This window comes from Canis aureus, chromosome 13 (assembly GCF_053574225.1).
Source record: "Canis aureus isolate CA01 chromosome 13, VMU_Caureus_v.1.0, whole genome shotgun sequence".
In the NCBI taxonomy this organism is placed as follows: domain Eukaryota; kingdom Metazoa; phylum Chordata; class Mammalia; order Carnivora; family Canidae; genus Canis; species Canis aureus.
In genome coordinates, this window is record NC_135623.1 from 52,093,715 (window position 1) to 52,108,596 (window position 14,882).

The window sequence follows — 14,882 nt, forward strand, 5'->3', positions numbered from 1 at the left end:
ATATGCTACTTTTCATCTGCCTGACACTGAAATCAATGGACTGTAGAAGAAGTCCCTCTATCAGCATTGTCAGAAATGATAACCGTGCTGGACAGAGCATGCTACCTGATTCCTCTGAGCACTCATTCATTCCTGAAAGCTTTCTCTAGGCTGTTACAACAGTGACCCTGCTTAGAGGTCAGAGATAAAGATGCTGTACAATCAAAGGATGCTCAGTAAGTCTGGAAAGGGGAGACTCTCTCAGAGTGTGAGATGATATAATGGTCTGCATATCCGGCCCCTGGGAGAAATCACATTCTCCATCTCTGGGACATGTGACCTGCAGGATCTGCATTTGTGGGACTGGAAGCCCTAATTTGTCATAAGTGACAGTAGGAATAGAGAGTTATACTCAGCACCAAGGAAAGAACTTATCCAAGCAAAAGTGCTTGGACTGGAATAATCAAGTTTTATGAAAAAAAATAGTATCTTCAATAAAAATTTTAAAAATAATAAACTATAGACATGATTATATAAATATTTCAGTATGATTAGCCAATAATAATAATTCAGTAGAAGGAAACAATTTATATTTTAACATAGTTAGACCATTTTTGACCACCATCACAATTATCACATAGAGCACTGAATTCTACTAGCAATCATAAACCTAACAGAATTAGGTCTCCTTGACTTGGAAGCTGCTGGGCTTGAGCTCATTCTAAAAGAATAATGTCCTAGAAACCTACAACCTGCAGTTGAAATTCTAATCTAAAGTAAAGGAAAAGTTGGAGAATGTTGATTTCAGAGGGTGACATCCGAATTATTCTGACTGCTGAATATCTAATTCTCATCAGAGCAGTTGATTGTTTTCTGTTTGAAGAGATACAAAAACATCGTGTCCTAAAGGGCAATTTCTTTTTACAAAAAAAAAAAAAAAACAAAAAAAAACAAAAAAAAAACAAAGAAAAGAAAGAAAGAAAGAAAGAAAGAAAGAAAGAAAGAAAGAAAGAAAATAAACAAAAAATAGAAAGAAAGAAAAGAAAATAAACAAAAGAAAGAAAGAAAATAAACAAAAACTCAAAACACAAAATGAATTTGCCTACTTAAAATGCACTTTCTTTCAGTACTTATACACTCTTTTTCCCCCAAAACAATTGCTTATTCTAAAGTAGCAATATGACTCTTGAGAGGTTTTTCCCCTCCTCTCCTTATCCTCGATGGTGGTAAAATGCGATGATGCGATAACAACATATAAAATCCAGGAAAGCTGTGAAACTATGTAGGTAGCTAATAGATTCAGAGACAACTGTCACGATTCCTCTGAGGAGGCAGGTGGTTTGTACTTCAACGGCATCTTACTAATGGGGTGGCCAACAGAAACCCAAACCAAAATTGCCTGGAAAGAGAATGCATGGGTGCAGTAAGATAGACCCTACAGGAACACTGTTCACAATATCAGGGGCCAGGTATTCTCTTAGAAGTAAATATCCTGTAAAACCCCCAAAAGCATAGTCAAAGCACAACTACAACAAATCCCAGAAGAGAGCAAAGGAGAAACTTCAGTCCCTATCAGGTGTAAGGAAAGAAGCAAGGCATTAAAGGAGTCAAGTGGTCAGGATTTAGAGGGATAAGAAATCAGAAAATGGGTAGATGTATTCACTTCTGCAATTCACCTATGAGATTATGGACAAAGGAGTATTTTCCTCAATACAACAATGAAAGGAGGATAAAAATGAGCAGGAATTACTTCCTATAAATCCAGTAATCATTACCTTCTCCTTCTAACTGGTAGGACACCAACCAAGAACTCAGTGATCTGAAAACCTTGATGCTGCCTCAAAGACTTGTAAATTCTCCCAGAATATAATTTGTGTGAGGGAAAAACTTTTGTTGGCACTCAACAGCTGCTTCTTTCCTAACAGAAAGAGCTGGTTTCATCAGCAATCCCACGGGAACCCATGCATAGAAGGACCCTGCAGTGGGTTTAATGCTCTGTTGTCTTCATATTCAAATTTTTAAGAATTTTCAAAAAAAGAGGACCCACATTTTTATTTTGTGCTGAGCTCCACATATCCTCAAATTTATTCTCCTCCTCCAAGTAGACAAGTCCTCCTGGAGAGTCTGGCTCTTCTGTGGCGCAGAGTGGTTTTTGTCTGACTGAACCACACACTGTGGTCTCATTCTACCCACTGGTAAATTGATGTAGGTCTGGGTTTAAGATGCCATTCAGACAAATAAAAACCAAGAAGTAAGCTGGGAGGTTTCTGGAAAACTTTTTCTCAATCTTAAAAAGGGACACTGGATATCAATGCTTGAGGTTATCAGCATATATCCTGAATCTGACCATTTCCCCCTCCCTGCACTACTGTAACCTGGGCTACTTCAGTAGCCCACTAAGCACACTGTATTTCCACTCTCACCCTTTCTAGTCAATTCCCCATAATGGAGACAAAGTGAATCCTTTACAAACATAAATAATGTCACCTACCCGTTCAAAACTCTCCAAAAACTTCCCACCTTGTGATAAAATTCCAAATTCTAATCATGGCCCTTAGTATCTAACATTTGCTATCTTGAAAATTCTACTGCCTGTAAATCTTCTCCTTGCTCACTCCCTTCAAGTCACACTGGCCCCTGTGATACTTCTCAAGCACACTAACAATGCCCTTATATCAGGGCTTTAGCTTTCTCAGAAGCCCTCCCCTCAACAAGTTCTCACAGCACACCATCTTCCTTCATTCAGGCCCTGCCTTGTAGCTGAAGACTTCCTGGACAACCATTTATAAAACAGCCCCTCCACCCTTCTCTATTACCGTGGGCCTCTTCATTGTTCTTGACAGCACTTTCAACTACTTGAAATATTACATATTTATTCCTTCCTATTCCTTTTGTTGATTTCTGCTCCCATTAGAGTGTGAACTTGATAAAGGCAGAGAATTTGTCTCTTACCTTATACTATAGTAGAAAACCTATTTGTAAATTTATGGCCAAAGCATTCCACTGTGTCCATATAGTCCCATAATATTCCCAGTACCTAGAACCTTGGCACATAATATTCACTAGATAAACAATTGTTGAATAAATGAATTAATGTTATGCCTATAACTATTATAGCCATCCTATGACCCTAAAGGAATTTCTTGACATGTGGTAGGAGGTGGAGCAGAAAGATCTCAGATCTATGTGAAGTCCTTGAGCTGCAGGATTCATCAATCAAGAACAGCCCTACCTCCTACTTGCTATGTGAGACAGTTGTCAAAGTCACTTTGATTTGGACCCACTGCTTCCTTGCAGCCAAAAGTATCCTAATGGATGCATAATTCTAACCTTCTAGAAAATTTTGACATTTTTAAATTCTGGAATACATCATCTAAGAACACTGCTTTTCTTCTCTCACATCTCATACAATCTGGATAAATTCAGCTAAGCAGTTTATGACTTTTAGGACTACCTGGGTAATATTTATCATATCACTTACCTACCATGATCCATTATTATAGGCATTTGAATTTCCTCCATGCAGATGATGCAAAAATATTTTTCTTGTACAACCAGGCAAGAGTGAATTATAACATTTGCAATAATGAAAAACATGAAAACAACAACAACAAAAAAACCCTCCTACACACAGAAAAAAAAAATCAAAATCTTGTTTTTCAGATATCTGTCTTTAAATATCTTTCTAACAAAAGTGTTTGAGGGGCACCTGGGTGACTCAGTTGGTTAAGCAGCTGCCTTTGGCTCAGGTCATGATCTCAGGGCTCCCTGCTCAGCAGACAGTCTGCTTCTCCCTCTTTCTCTGCCCCTCCCCACCACTTGTGTTCTCTATCTCTCTTGTTCACTCTCCCAAATAAATAAATGAAATCTTTTTTTTTTTTAAGTGTTTGAACCTCTTAGAAACATTCAAGTAGAAAATTCTTCTGAAAGTTGACTTTATAGGAGAAGAGAGTCTGTTACGGAGACATACAAAAATTTAAATCATAGACACATTACCGCCTTCAGAAATGTCTCCCATATTCTCAAACATATTAAGCTATTTTCCAAATAATTTAATCTTTGAATTCATAATATTTCCCTCTGAATTCACTATTAACTATAACCATACTATAACCATATTATTGGCATTTGGAATTAGCTCTTCATTTATTTATTGAATGCTTACTTTGTATCAGACTTTGAGGCACTGGGGAAATGGAGACAAAGAGATAATAGCTTCTATTATCTGGCTTTAGTAGGAGGAAAACCTCTGGAAAGCCTTCATACTAGTATATACCATAACAGGTGCTAAGATTTTTTCCCCCCAATTCAGAGGCCAGTGGAATCCACTGCAAATTTCTTCATCTGCATTGTGAGGCCCAGTCAGAGGTCAAGTCAGTGACCTACAGTCCCAGAATCTGCTAGCAGAGTAGATAAGTCACACTTTAATGATGCAACTATTTATGTAAATAGTACACCTTAGAGTCGGACAGTACCCAGTCCTTAACCCAACCACTCACGGCTACTGATTGCTCTCTTCAAACCCAGCGGCCACTATCTTTCACTTTACCCATTGAGCATTAAGTGGTGCCTTGTGTGACCTTGATCTGCTCTACGTACAAACCCTAAAATCCCAAAATGCCAATATACCATAACCTATCTTTCATTTTTGTCATGGTCTCTTTCCTGCCCAAATTATCTCCCTTCTCTTGGCTTCATAAAGATCTCTCAGCTCTTACTGTCTCCACGTTGTCCCAGATGATGAGACCCTTCCAGACTCCTTCATTGATCACTGACAGTCTCTCTTCCACAAAGGTAGAATATGAGGATATAGATAGTTCTTGGGATATATCATCAAAGATGTGTGTGAAAAAGAGAAAGACAGACAAAAAGAGAGAGATGGCGAGGACTGAGAATTGGTAGACTGCTAATGGCTTGGGAAATTGGGCCACTTTAATAGTTTTTTATTTATTTCAGAGTAAGTTACCTCACTTAAAATTTGTGTTACATCACTCATTGCTTGCTGCTCTTCGATTGTTCTTCATCAATTATGGAACTGAGTTCAAGTTCCTGAGACTGTCTTCCTGGAGTGGTAATAATGTGATGTTGTCTACTCCTCTAGAATCATTTCCCAGCACTTCCTACCTCTCACATAGTACAATTTGAGAGATTTCTGTTTTCTGATGTGCTTCTGCCTGCAGTCTTATCTTGCCTTCCTTAAGTAATCCCTCAAGGAAGTCCCTCTCACCTCCATCTCTGGTGAAATCCTAAATTTCTTCAAAACTCACTGAAGCTCTCATCTCACTTCTTCATTTTGTACATTCTTCTACAAATACTGATTCTAATTTTTATTTTTTCCCTATGTATCTTTACAGTGGTGCAGAGTTACTCAACCTCAGCACAATTGACATTTTGAACCAGTTAAGGCTTCACTGTGGAAAGCTATACTACATATTGTGGGATACTTAGTAGCATCCCTGGCTTCTGCACCCTAGATTCTGATAGCATCTCTCCAAGTTTTGATAACCAGAAATGCCTCCAGATATTGCCAAATGTCCCCTGGAGGACAACACTGGCCCAGTTATAGTGTAAGCCACTCCAGGCCTATACCTCGTCTTTTTTACCTTATAAAACTCAGTGTCTGGCTTACTCAACATAGTATCTGGCTCACAACATACATTCAGGCAATGTTTAATGAAGTGATCTGAACCACAGAAAGTCTGACACTGCTCTAGCCAAATGTCAGAGACTGCCCAGGCAGTGTCAGTAGCATCTTCAGTTATTTCTAAATAAAGATATTTTCTAGTTAAAAATGATGTTTCACTACTAAGAAAGACAAAGGAATTCTGTTGGTTTTTTTCTAAAAGCAAAGGGCATATTTGAAAAAGTTTTCTGAGCACCATGGCCTAAGGCTATTCTTGACTGTGTAGCTCTCAAAACCTTCCGGTCACCCCCCCCCCCCCCCACCGTCTGTTTCCTCACCCTCCTGAAGCCCATTCCACCAGTCCCTACTTTCCCAGCGGTCATTCCGTTCCCCTCCACACACAGAGCCCCTCACTAGGCACTCGCGGCTGCTTAGAAGCAAGCCTTCAGCAGATGAATGTGTCCAGTGGATGACTGCCAAGTCCATTGTCTGACTGCTTCCTGTGCCAGGGCATTTGGCTCCTGTATACTGGGCTTTTATCTGCATTTATCTTTTCAACCAAATGAATTTAAATAATGTCTTTATCTTTTACTACCAAAGTGGCCTAAATCCCCTTTCTATCTTAATATGACTTCCTACTACAGCCCATTTTCTTCTCTAAGAGAGGGTTATAAATACTCAAGATGGGAAATGGACTACTTCTAGGAAAATCTTGTGAGTCCAGTTTGGTGCATGTGGGAAAGGTTTAGATTTCCCAGAACCGTGGGGTGGGACTCAAAGAAGTTATTTTATATTTAAAACAGAAGGGAACTGATGGCTTTTCTCCCACCTGCCAAATGGCAGGCTTTGTATTCTGTTTACATAGTAAGTCATGGAAAGACAGAGAGATTCTGGAAAACTCAACATGTTGAAACCAAATGGATATTGTTTTTTCCTTAAAAACAACTGTACGTATTAGTCGAGAAGCTAAATCCTTCACCAGCAGCTGATGGACCAATGTGATAGAGCTGGGCTATCTTCATCCACTTCTGCTTGCCCTTTGCTTTCTCTGCCTTGGGCTTTGTGAAAAATATGAAGCATTGATTTTCTGCCCTAATGTTTAAAACTATTTTAGCAGTCAGTGCAGGTTGGCTATCCCAATTTCCATTTCCGACTCCCTTCTCCCTTGTTCTATCTCTAACTAAGAAGCTGGGAAAACCAAATATTCATTTTTTACAGCTTCTCCTGACGCTTGTATGGATGTGTCATCTCTTTTTGCCCAACAGGACATAAGAAGAATTTTGCTGGAAGCTTCTAGGAAAGTTCTTGCCTTCCTAACAGAAAAGACAGGTGTTCCTTGTGCTGCCCCCTTCCCCTTACTCCTGCTTTGAATGTGCCCACATTCCTGGAGCTGCAGTCACCATCTTCAAACTGTGAAGCATCCCTTCCATCAGTAAGCAGCTCTACCATTCTGCCAAGTGAGAAAAATAAATCTCTTTCTCTAAACCTGGTAGACAACTCTTCTGTTGTTTGCTGCCAAAAGCATTTATGATGAAAAGAGCTGTGTTAACACTCCTGTCAAGTCACTATGAAAGTAAGTGTCTTTGGTATATCCTTCTCTCTTCCCTATGCACTTTCACCTGAAATCCATCAGGATACAGTGTGGTTTGTTCAAAATCTGCCTGGCACTGAGCATTCATCTAAGGCAACAATGATGTTACAACTCAAGTTGATTCCAGAAGACAGGCTGAAAATCTAGGTCATAGTCCTTGGATGCATGGCTTCCATATAGCTAACACTTACTGAATGCTTCCTATGTACTAAGCATTCTTTAAGTGCTGCTTTAAATAAATTAAGTCACTTAGTGTTCATAAGAACCTCTGAGGTGAGTCCCAAGATGATACTCATTTTAAAATGAGGGGACAAAAATACAGAATAACTAACTTAGCCAAGGTTTCCCAGCTAATAAGTAGCAGATGGCTATTATTTATATGGCTTGGACTTTCTGAGCCTACAGAATAGGCATCCTGACGAATATGTGCCTTGAAGGAAAAAAACATTGCCATTCTACATATGTTGGGAAACAGATGAACTTCTATTTGTATCTTTGAGAGAACATCAGAGTTACTACACTGTAAGAATCAGCTATCAAGGGAAAGGTGATTCTGTCCACATGGTTTGGAGGAAAAAAGTGCATTTAAATGAAATAATATTAAATACTAATATGAATAAAAATAACAATAACTACTAACTTCTATTGTGGGTTTATCATCTGTCGGGCACTCTGCTAAGTAATTTTATGGGTCTTTCTATTTAATTCTCAGATCAATACAGAGGAAGTAAGGCAGATACTCAGCTGCCAGCCCCAAAGTCATGGCTTCCCCTTCCTCTTTGATGTCTGAGCCCCAGTGTTTCTTACTGGGTTTACCACCCTCTTACCAAGAGCTCAGAGAAGTCTATTCTATTCCCAGCCCCAGGGGAACAATCATGATTGGACTCTGTCAATAATCTCCTTTGCCAGCTGTTGATTCCTTGTAGGCATAATCTTCCTTGAGAAGCTGTAAACGAGGAGAAATAAGGGGATAATCTATTGGGAATTTCTGGGAAAGACTTCCCTCACTAGTGAAAAGAAGCACCAGGAGGAAGTGGCCATGCCATTCCAGCAACTGAAGCAGTCATCTTGTAACCACTAGTTAGAGGCCTAAGCATCAAGCCAAATTGCTAAGCATGGCAGAGAAAAGAAAAGAAAGATAGAAGGGTGGGTTCCCCAGTGGCAGTATTAAGTAATGAATTAACCCTGAAAATGCCTTCCCTTCACAATTCTTGTTCTATGAAACAAGAATATATACCAACTAGGTTCTTTTATTACTTCCATTTAGAGCTGAAGAAACTGAGGCACTGAGTGTGGAAACTGAGATTCAAACCTGGAGCATCAAAACACTACCACCACCAGCCCTTCCTAAACCTCCCTGCTTCCCCTTGCCAGCCCCAAAGCCCACTTCTCTTTCTTCACACCCAGTAAGGAACACTTCAGTAGTGACTTTTTGATCAATCATTGTATTATGTGAACACCCAAGTGATGTTCAGATTAGCAGACCACAAAATGCCTTCAGAAATTCTTTGTTCTCTCCAAATCATAATGTGACACCTAAAGTCCTGAGATAAGATAATGGCATTCATAAGAAGTAACTAAAATAGATACGTAGAGAACTGGGTGGCTTCTCCGTAGGTATTTTCCACTGCATCCTTTCCCCACACTCTCCAGATCCTTCCAAGCAAGGGTGCTTGCCTTTTCCCAAACACAGGACACATTCCTCTCATCCCTGCTCAGTTATTTCCTCTGGCACTGCTCTCCCCCACAACATGCCAGTCTAAATCTTACTGCTTCTGTAGGGCCCAGTTTTAACACCTCCACTTCTCAAGTGCCCTCATGACAGTTGGTCTCCGTGTTCACTATATCACTATAGTATGTTATCTTATTACCCCACTGAAAAGTATTTTAATTTTTATATATCAGTATGCATCCGGCTTCCTTGCTCAGACAATAAATGGAATGAAGCAAACCTGTGTTTTATTCATGACTATACTCTCCACTTGTCTACCAAGTGCTTTCTACTAGGTATCTCAAAGAAAGATTTGAACTTTTAAAAAAATTGACATTCTGAATCCTATAGAATTAATGGAGTACCTTTATGAATGAGTACACAGCCTATTTTTCCTAAAACAAAGCCATTCATTCTTCTTTCTCTCTCTCTCTCTCTCTCTTTTTTTTTTAAATGAAATCTCTACACCCAACATGGGGCTTGAACTCATGACCCTAAGATCAAGAGTCACACACTCTTCAGACTGAGCCAGCTGGGTGCCTCTGTTCATTCTTTTCTAGTTAACATTTTTAAATTGTTATATTTTTGTTTTAATTAGAGATACCAAAAGAGAATAATTTTATGAACTATTACTGTATGTGAAGTTAGGATTTTCAAAGGACTTTCTCAGGGTTTATGCTTCCTTTTTCCTGCCTTTCCTTCTCCCTCATCCCTCTATTTAGTGAAACAGAGAGAGGATACAGGTCCTGGGTGGTGAGTAGAGAAAAGAAGTCCTTTAAGGGCTATGCCGGGGCAGGTGGCAGAAATCAACTCTGTCATGATAGTAACTCTTTGACAGCACAGAGAGGTTGATAGAAGCACCCAGCTGTCAAAGAAAACCTTTCAAGGAGCAGGGACCCTGATTTCAAACCTGGACAGATAAAGCTTTATAAGCTTAATAAAGGAGGCTATCTAAGTGAAAGACCCAGATCACTATAGTTAATATGAGCCACATAGCAAAGTAAAAAGAACATAGCAACTGATGATGACTACAGCCAGTTTGACCATAAAAAGCAACTTTTATTTTTTAAGATTTTATTTATTTATTTGAGAGAGAGAGAGAGAGACAGCAACAGAGATATTGAGAGAGAGCTTGAGAGGGGAGGAGAGGGAAAAGCAGTCCCTGTTGAGCAGGGAGCCCGACACAAGGCTCAATCCCAGGTCTCTGAGATCATGACCTGAGCAGAAGGCAGTCACTAACTGACTGAGCCACCTAGGTGCCCCCAAAAGCAACTTTTTCAAAAGCAATGATCATCAGTCAGGTCAGCTTTATAAGTCACACTGAGTTCACTTATGTTTTCACAGACTGCAGCACATCTGTATTTGTGAAGACCATTTCTCCTGGAGTTTGGTGTCCAGTTGCTTCCATATTCCTCTGCTGCTGTGGTTTAATCCTATGACTGGCTTACTTAGAGAACTAGAGTGCAAGAGGGAGGGAACCAAAACTCATACATACCCTTTGTGTGTCAGAGGTCATGTACTCCCCAGCACAACCCCATGATGTGTCATTGGCTCCATTTTACAGGAGGGCTTGTTTGACCTGTGAGTTCGTGTGCTTTCATCACACCATGAATGGTGTGTTTGAAGCACCAGGGCCTCTGGGTAGAGGTGGCAGACACTTAGTCGCCAATGGAAGTAGGAAGTATGATGAATATTCATTTGCCACAAGAGTGATGTTGTATATAAATGACTGAGAAGTTTACAGCCCTCCATTTGCTACTTGAAAAAGAGCAAAGAAAGCAATTCTTACCACACGTATGTTCTTTATGGCAAAACCTGTAACTGGCCAATGCTAAAACTTTTTTTTTTACTCAAGTCAACAAACAAGTGTAGCTGGGATGGATACCATTGGCCTTAGGATTTTGAGAAAATTCAAAGATGCAAATTCAAAGATTGCCTTTGGTCAATTTTTGCTTTTTAATAACTCCTAAAAGATGATATTAATCAATTACAAGGGTGACCACTAAGAACAAAGGGAAAGCCTTCAAGACCTATGCTAAATGGGATAGGCTTATGGAACCTAAAATAAACCCATCACTTAAGAATAACCTATGGGAAATTCAGTCATTACTTCTATAAGGGTGTGATGTGAAGAAATTATAATTACTTCATTTGCTATAAATCTCTGAGGTGGGAAATAGGCAATATGAATAAAAGAAAACAGTGTGTGTGATCCATCTAAAGCCTTTGACAATACTGAGAGCAAATGAATCAAGATGGAATTGGGGGAGGTCTATTGGGGCTTAGGAAAACTAGAATTGGTTATATTCAGTTAAATCACCAAGGAAATCAGGGACTCAGAATGAAAGTATGACAAGATCTCAAAAATTACCTAATTCAATCCCTCATCTTATAAACTTGGAAACTATAGTCCAGGGATGGTTCTAAAACACCGGATTCTTGACACCCAGGCCAGCATTCTTCTCCTACTTTATGATATTCTATAACACATCAGTTAGAATCAGTTATTAAATATATATAGCATATTATCCTATATACCTACTCTCCACAAGTAGTTATAGATTAGAACAAAAATTACCTCAAGCTTCCCCAGGGCCAGATCAGAGCTGCCTTCAACATGCAAATATGAATTACAAATACCGAAATGAAGTTATTCTATGGGAACTCTAGAGTAAGTTCATCAAAAAGTATACAGAAAATATGCCAGGAGACAGAATTCTAATCTCTAAATAAAATATTAGTCCCTCTGCAACAGGAATATAATGTACAATTTTATTTATTCTTGTTCAGGAAAAAATAAAACACACCTAGAGAATTTTGGAGAGCATGTGTAAACTCAAGTACACTGATTCTCATCATTCTAATTCCTCACTAGAGGAGGAGGAGGAGGACTCCCTCGAATTCAGTGAGGTGAGTTAAGAACAAATAAAATGGAGTATTACTTTACTCAGAAAATAATAAATACACAGAGTTCATTACCACAAAAGAAGTACAGGCAAGGAACATAAATGGATTCATAAAGATTTGACCAAATTTATGAATGTCAGAGTCATAAATGGCTACTGAGAGTACATCTAACCTTTAAGGTTAATGTCAGAGAGGAAAACTATGTCCTTTCCTGGCAAATCCCTTGAGGTCTCTGTTGTCAACACAGTACTGGGTTGGATGGAACACCGGGCTTGCCTGGTAGAGCAGTTTCTTAAGTTCCTTTTAACTAATAGGTATCTGGGCCAGATGCACATTCATCTCTTCAATGGAAGCATAAATCAAAACCGTTCCATTTGGAACAGGAAGTTTGATGAAATTCTGCTGTTGGATACTATTATTTATGTAATCATAGTTGAACAAGAGGAAAACTTTCAGTTTTGGAATTAGAAGAAGGCAAGGCTGGAATCCAGGCCATGCCACTCAACAGGCTCTGGTGCAAGTCACTTACTTTTCTGCGCTCAGATTTCTCACATGTGAAATGGGAAGAACCATGTCCGTACTACAGGAATTTTGCTGAGACTTGTGTAAGAAAACACTCTGTACACTGAAAAACAAAAAAATGCATATTATTATGTTTCAAGCAAATCTCAGTCACTTTGGAAGAACGTCTATCAGATACAGGAAGACAGAGTGACCCTTGCTTTATTTTTCTGGAGAGAATTGACAAGATTATTCAAAAAGTACTCAAGACCCAAATCAGATGTCAACTCCCCAAGGCAGAGATTATTTCTCCTCTAAATTTCCAGAAACCTCAAGTTATGTCTTAAAGCATTTGTATTACTATTTATCAGATTACTCACCTTCTTCATTGAACTGTGAGCTCCTCTAAGACAGATGCTTCATTTTATTCATCTTTGTATCCTTAACGTTTATCATATTTCCTGGTATATAGCTGGCACTCAGTAGATTTTGAATAAATTACTTAATGTGTGGGTGATCTTCCTGTCTTCACTTTACAACTCCAAGGTAAAGAAATGATTCAACTATAAAATGCAATAATTTAAAAGTGATTAAGGCACAAAATCAAGACTGATCCTCAGCTTTCCTAATTTCTAGACCTCAGTCTCTAAGTCCCTAGCTTGGGAATAATAGCATCTCGGTCCTATTTTAATAAAAAATGAAAGGCAAAACATGGATCACTGGGTGCTGAAATATTTACAAATTGTACATACTTGAAATCCTAAAACCACATTACTAAATATCCTTTAAAATAAGATGAATGTAAATTTTGACCATAACATCAAATTTTAGATAAGTGCAAGATTGTAGAGAATCTGATCATCACCATCATTTTCTTCAAAGAGAAAATCTCCAGCTTTGTTATCTGTAGAATTCAATAAAGGAATCAAAATTAATGTGAAAATGCAAACTTCATATTCATCCCAGGACATGAACCAACAGTTGCTGATATTTGGATCTTTTTAAATACCTAGGAAATTTTCTTTTCTAATTCATAAAGTTAAAAGGGTAAATAGGAAGTTAAATAAGTATTCATGCCAATAATATATAAATAGAACTATATACTATATAACCAAGTGGAATTTAACCCAAGTATGCAAGGTGTTTAACTTGCAGATGATATGATAGATATATAGAAAATCCTAAAGACTCCACCAAAAAGCTACTAGGAACTGATAAATGAATTCAGTACAATTGTAGGACACAAAATCAATATACAGAAATTCATAACATTTCTACACACTAATTATGTAGCAGAAAAAGAAATTAATAAAATATTTACAATTGCACCAAAATTAATAAAATACCTAGGAATAAACCTTACCCAAAGACGTGAAAGACCAGAACTCTGAAAAATTGTAAAACGCTGAAATTGAAGATGGCATAAACAAATGGAAAGATATTCCATGCTCATGGATTGGGAGAACAAATATTGTTAAAATGTCCATGCTACCCAAAACAACCTACGGATTTAAAGCAATCCCTATCAGAATACCAACAGCATTTTTCATAGAACCAGAACAAATAATCCTAAAATTTGTATAGAACCACAGAAGACCCCGAATAGCAAAGCAGTCTTGAAAAAGAAGAACAAACCTGGAGGTATCAGAATCCCAGATATCAAGATATACTACAAAGCTGTAGCAATCAAAACAGTATGATACTGGCATAAAAATAGACACAAAGATCAACAGAACAGAAATAAACCCATGATTAAGTGATCAATTAATCTTTGACAAAGGAGTCGTGAATATGCAACCGGAAAAAGCTTCTTCAACAAGTTGTTGGGAAAACTGGACAGCTACATGCAAAAGAATGAAATGAGACTGCTTTCTTAAACCATATACAAAAATAAACTCAAAATGAATTAAGGACCTAAATGTGAGACCCGAATCTATAAAAACCCTAGAAGAGAGCACAGGCGGTAATTTTTCTGACATCAGTCATAAAATATTTTTCTAGATATATCTTCTGAGGCAAGGAAAAGAAAGCAAAAATAAACTATAGAGACTACATCAAAATAAAAAACTTCAGAGCAAAACAAAACAAAACAACAACAATGAAAACCCACAATCATCAAAGCTAAAAGACAACCTACTGAATGGGAGAAGATATTTGCAAATAACACGTTTGATAAAGGGTTACTATCCAAAACACATAAAGAATTTATATAACTCAATGCCAAAAAACCCCACAAATAATCCAATTAAAAATAGGAAGAAGACATGGACAGACATTTTTTCAAAGAAGACATTCATATGGCCAATAGACACATGAGAAGATGCTCAACATCACTTATCATCAGAGAAATGCAAATCAAAACTTCAATGAGATATTACCTCACACCTGTCAGAACAGCTAAAATCAAAATTATAAGAAACACTAAATGTCGGTGAAGATGTGAAGAAAAAGGAACCCTCATGCACTGTCAGTGGGAATGCAAACTGTTACAGACACTGTGGAAAACAGTATGGAGGTTCTTTAAAAAATTTAAAATGGAATTACCATATGATCCAATAATTCCACTACTG

At 38.1% G+C, this 14,882-nt stretch overlaps 1 long non-coding RNA gene across 4 annotated transcripts in view; it reads right to left on the reverse strand.

Annotated features, from left to right (window-relative positions):
* Positions 1 to 14,882, reverse strand: part of LOC144282507 (uncharacterized) — a 127,626-nt gene that overhangs the window by 47,702 nt on the left and 65,042 nt on the right. For 2 of the 4 annotated variants that reach the window (XR_013350963.1, XR_013350961.1), the window contains exons 2-3: positions 12,693 to 12,875; positions 12,341 to 12,429 (exon numbers count right to left, since the gene is read on the reverse strand). This is a non-coding gene — a long non-coding RNA (uncharacterized LOC144282507). Of the gene's footprint in view, positions 1 to 12,340; positions 12,437 to 12,692; positions 12,876 to 14,882 lie in introns of all 4 variants that reach the window. The other 2 variants (XR_013350962.1, XR_013350960.1) reach the window with 1 other exon arrangement.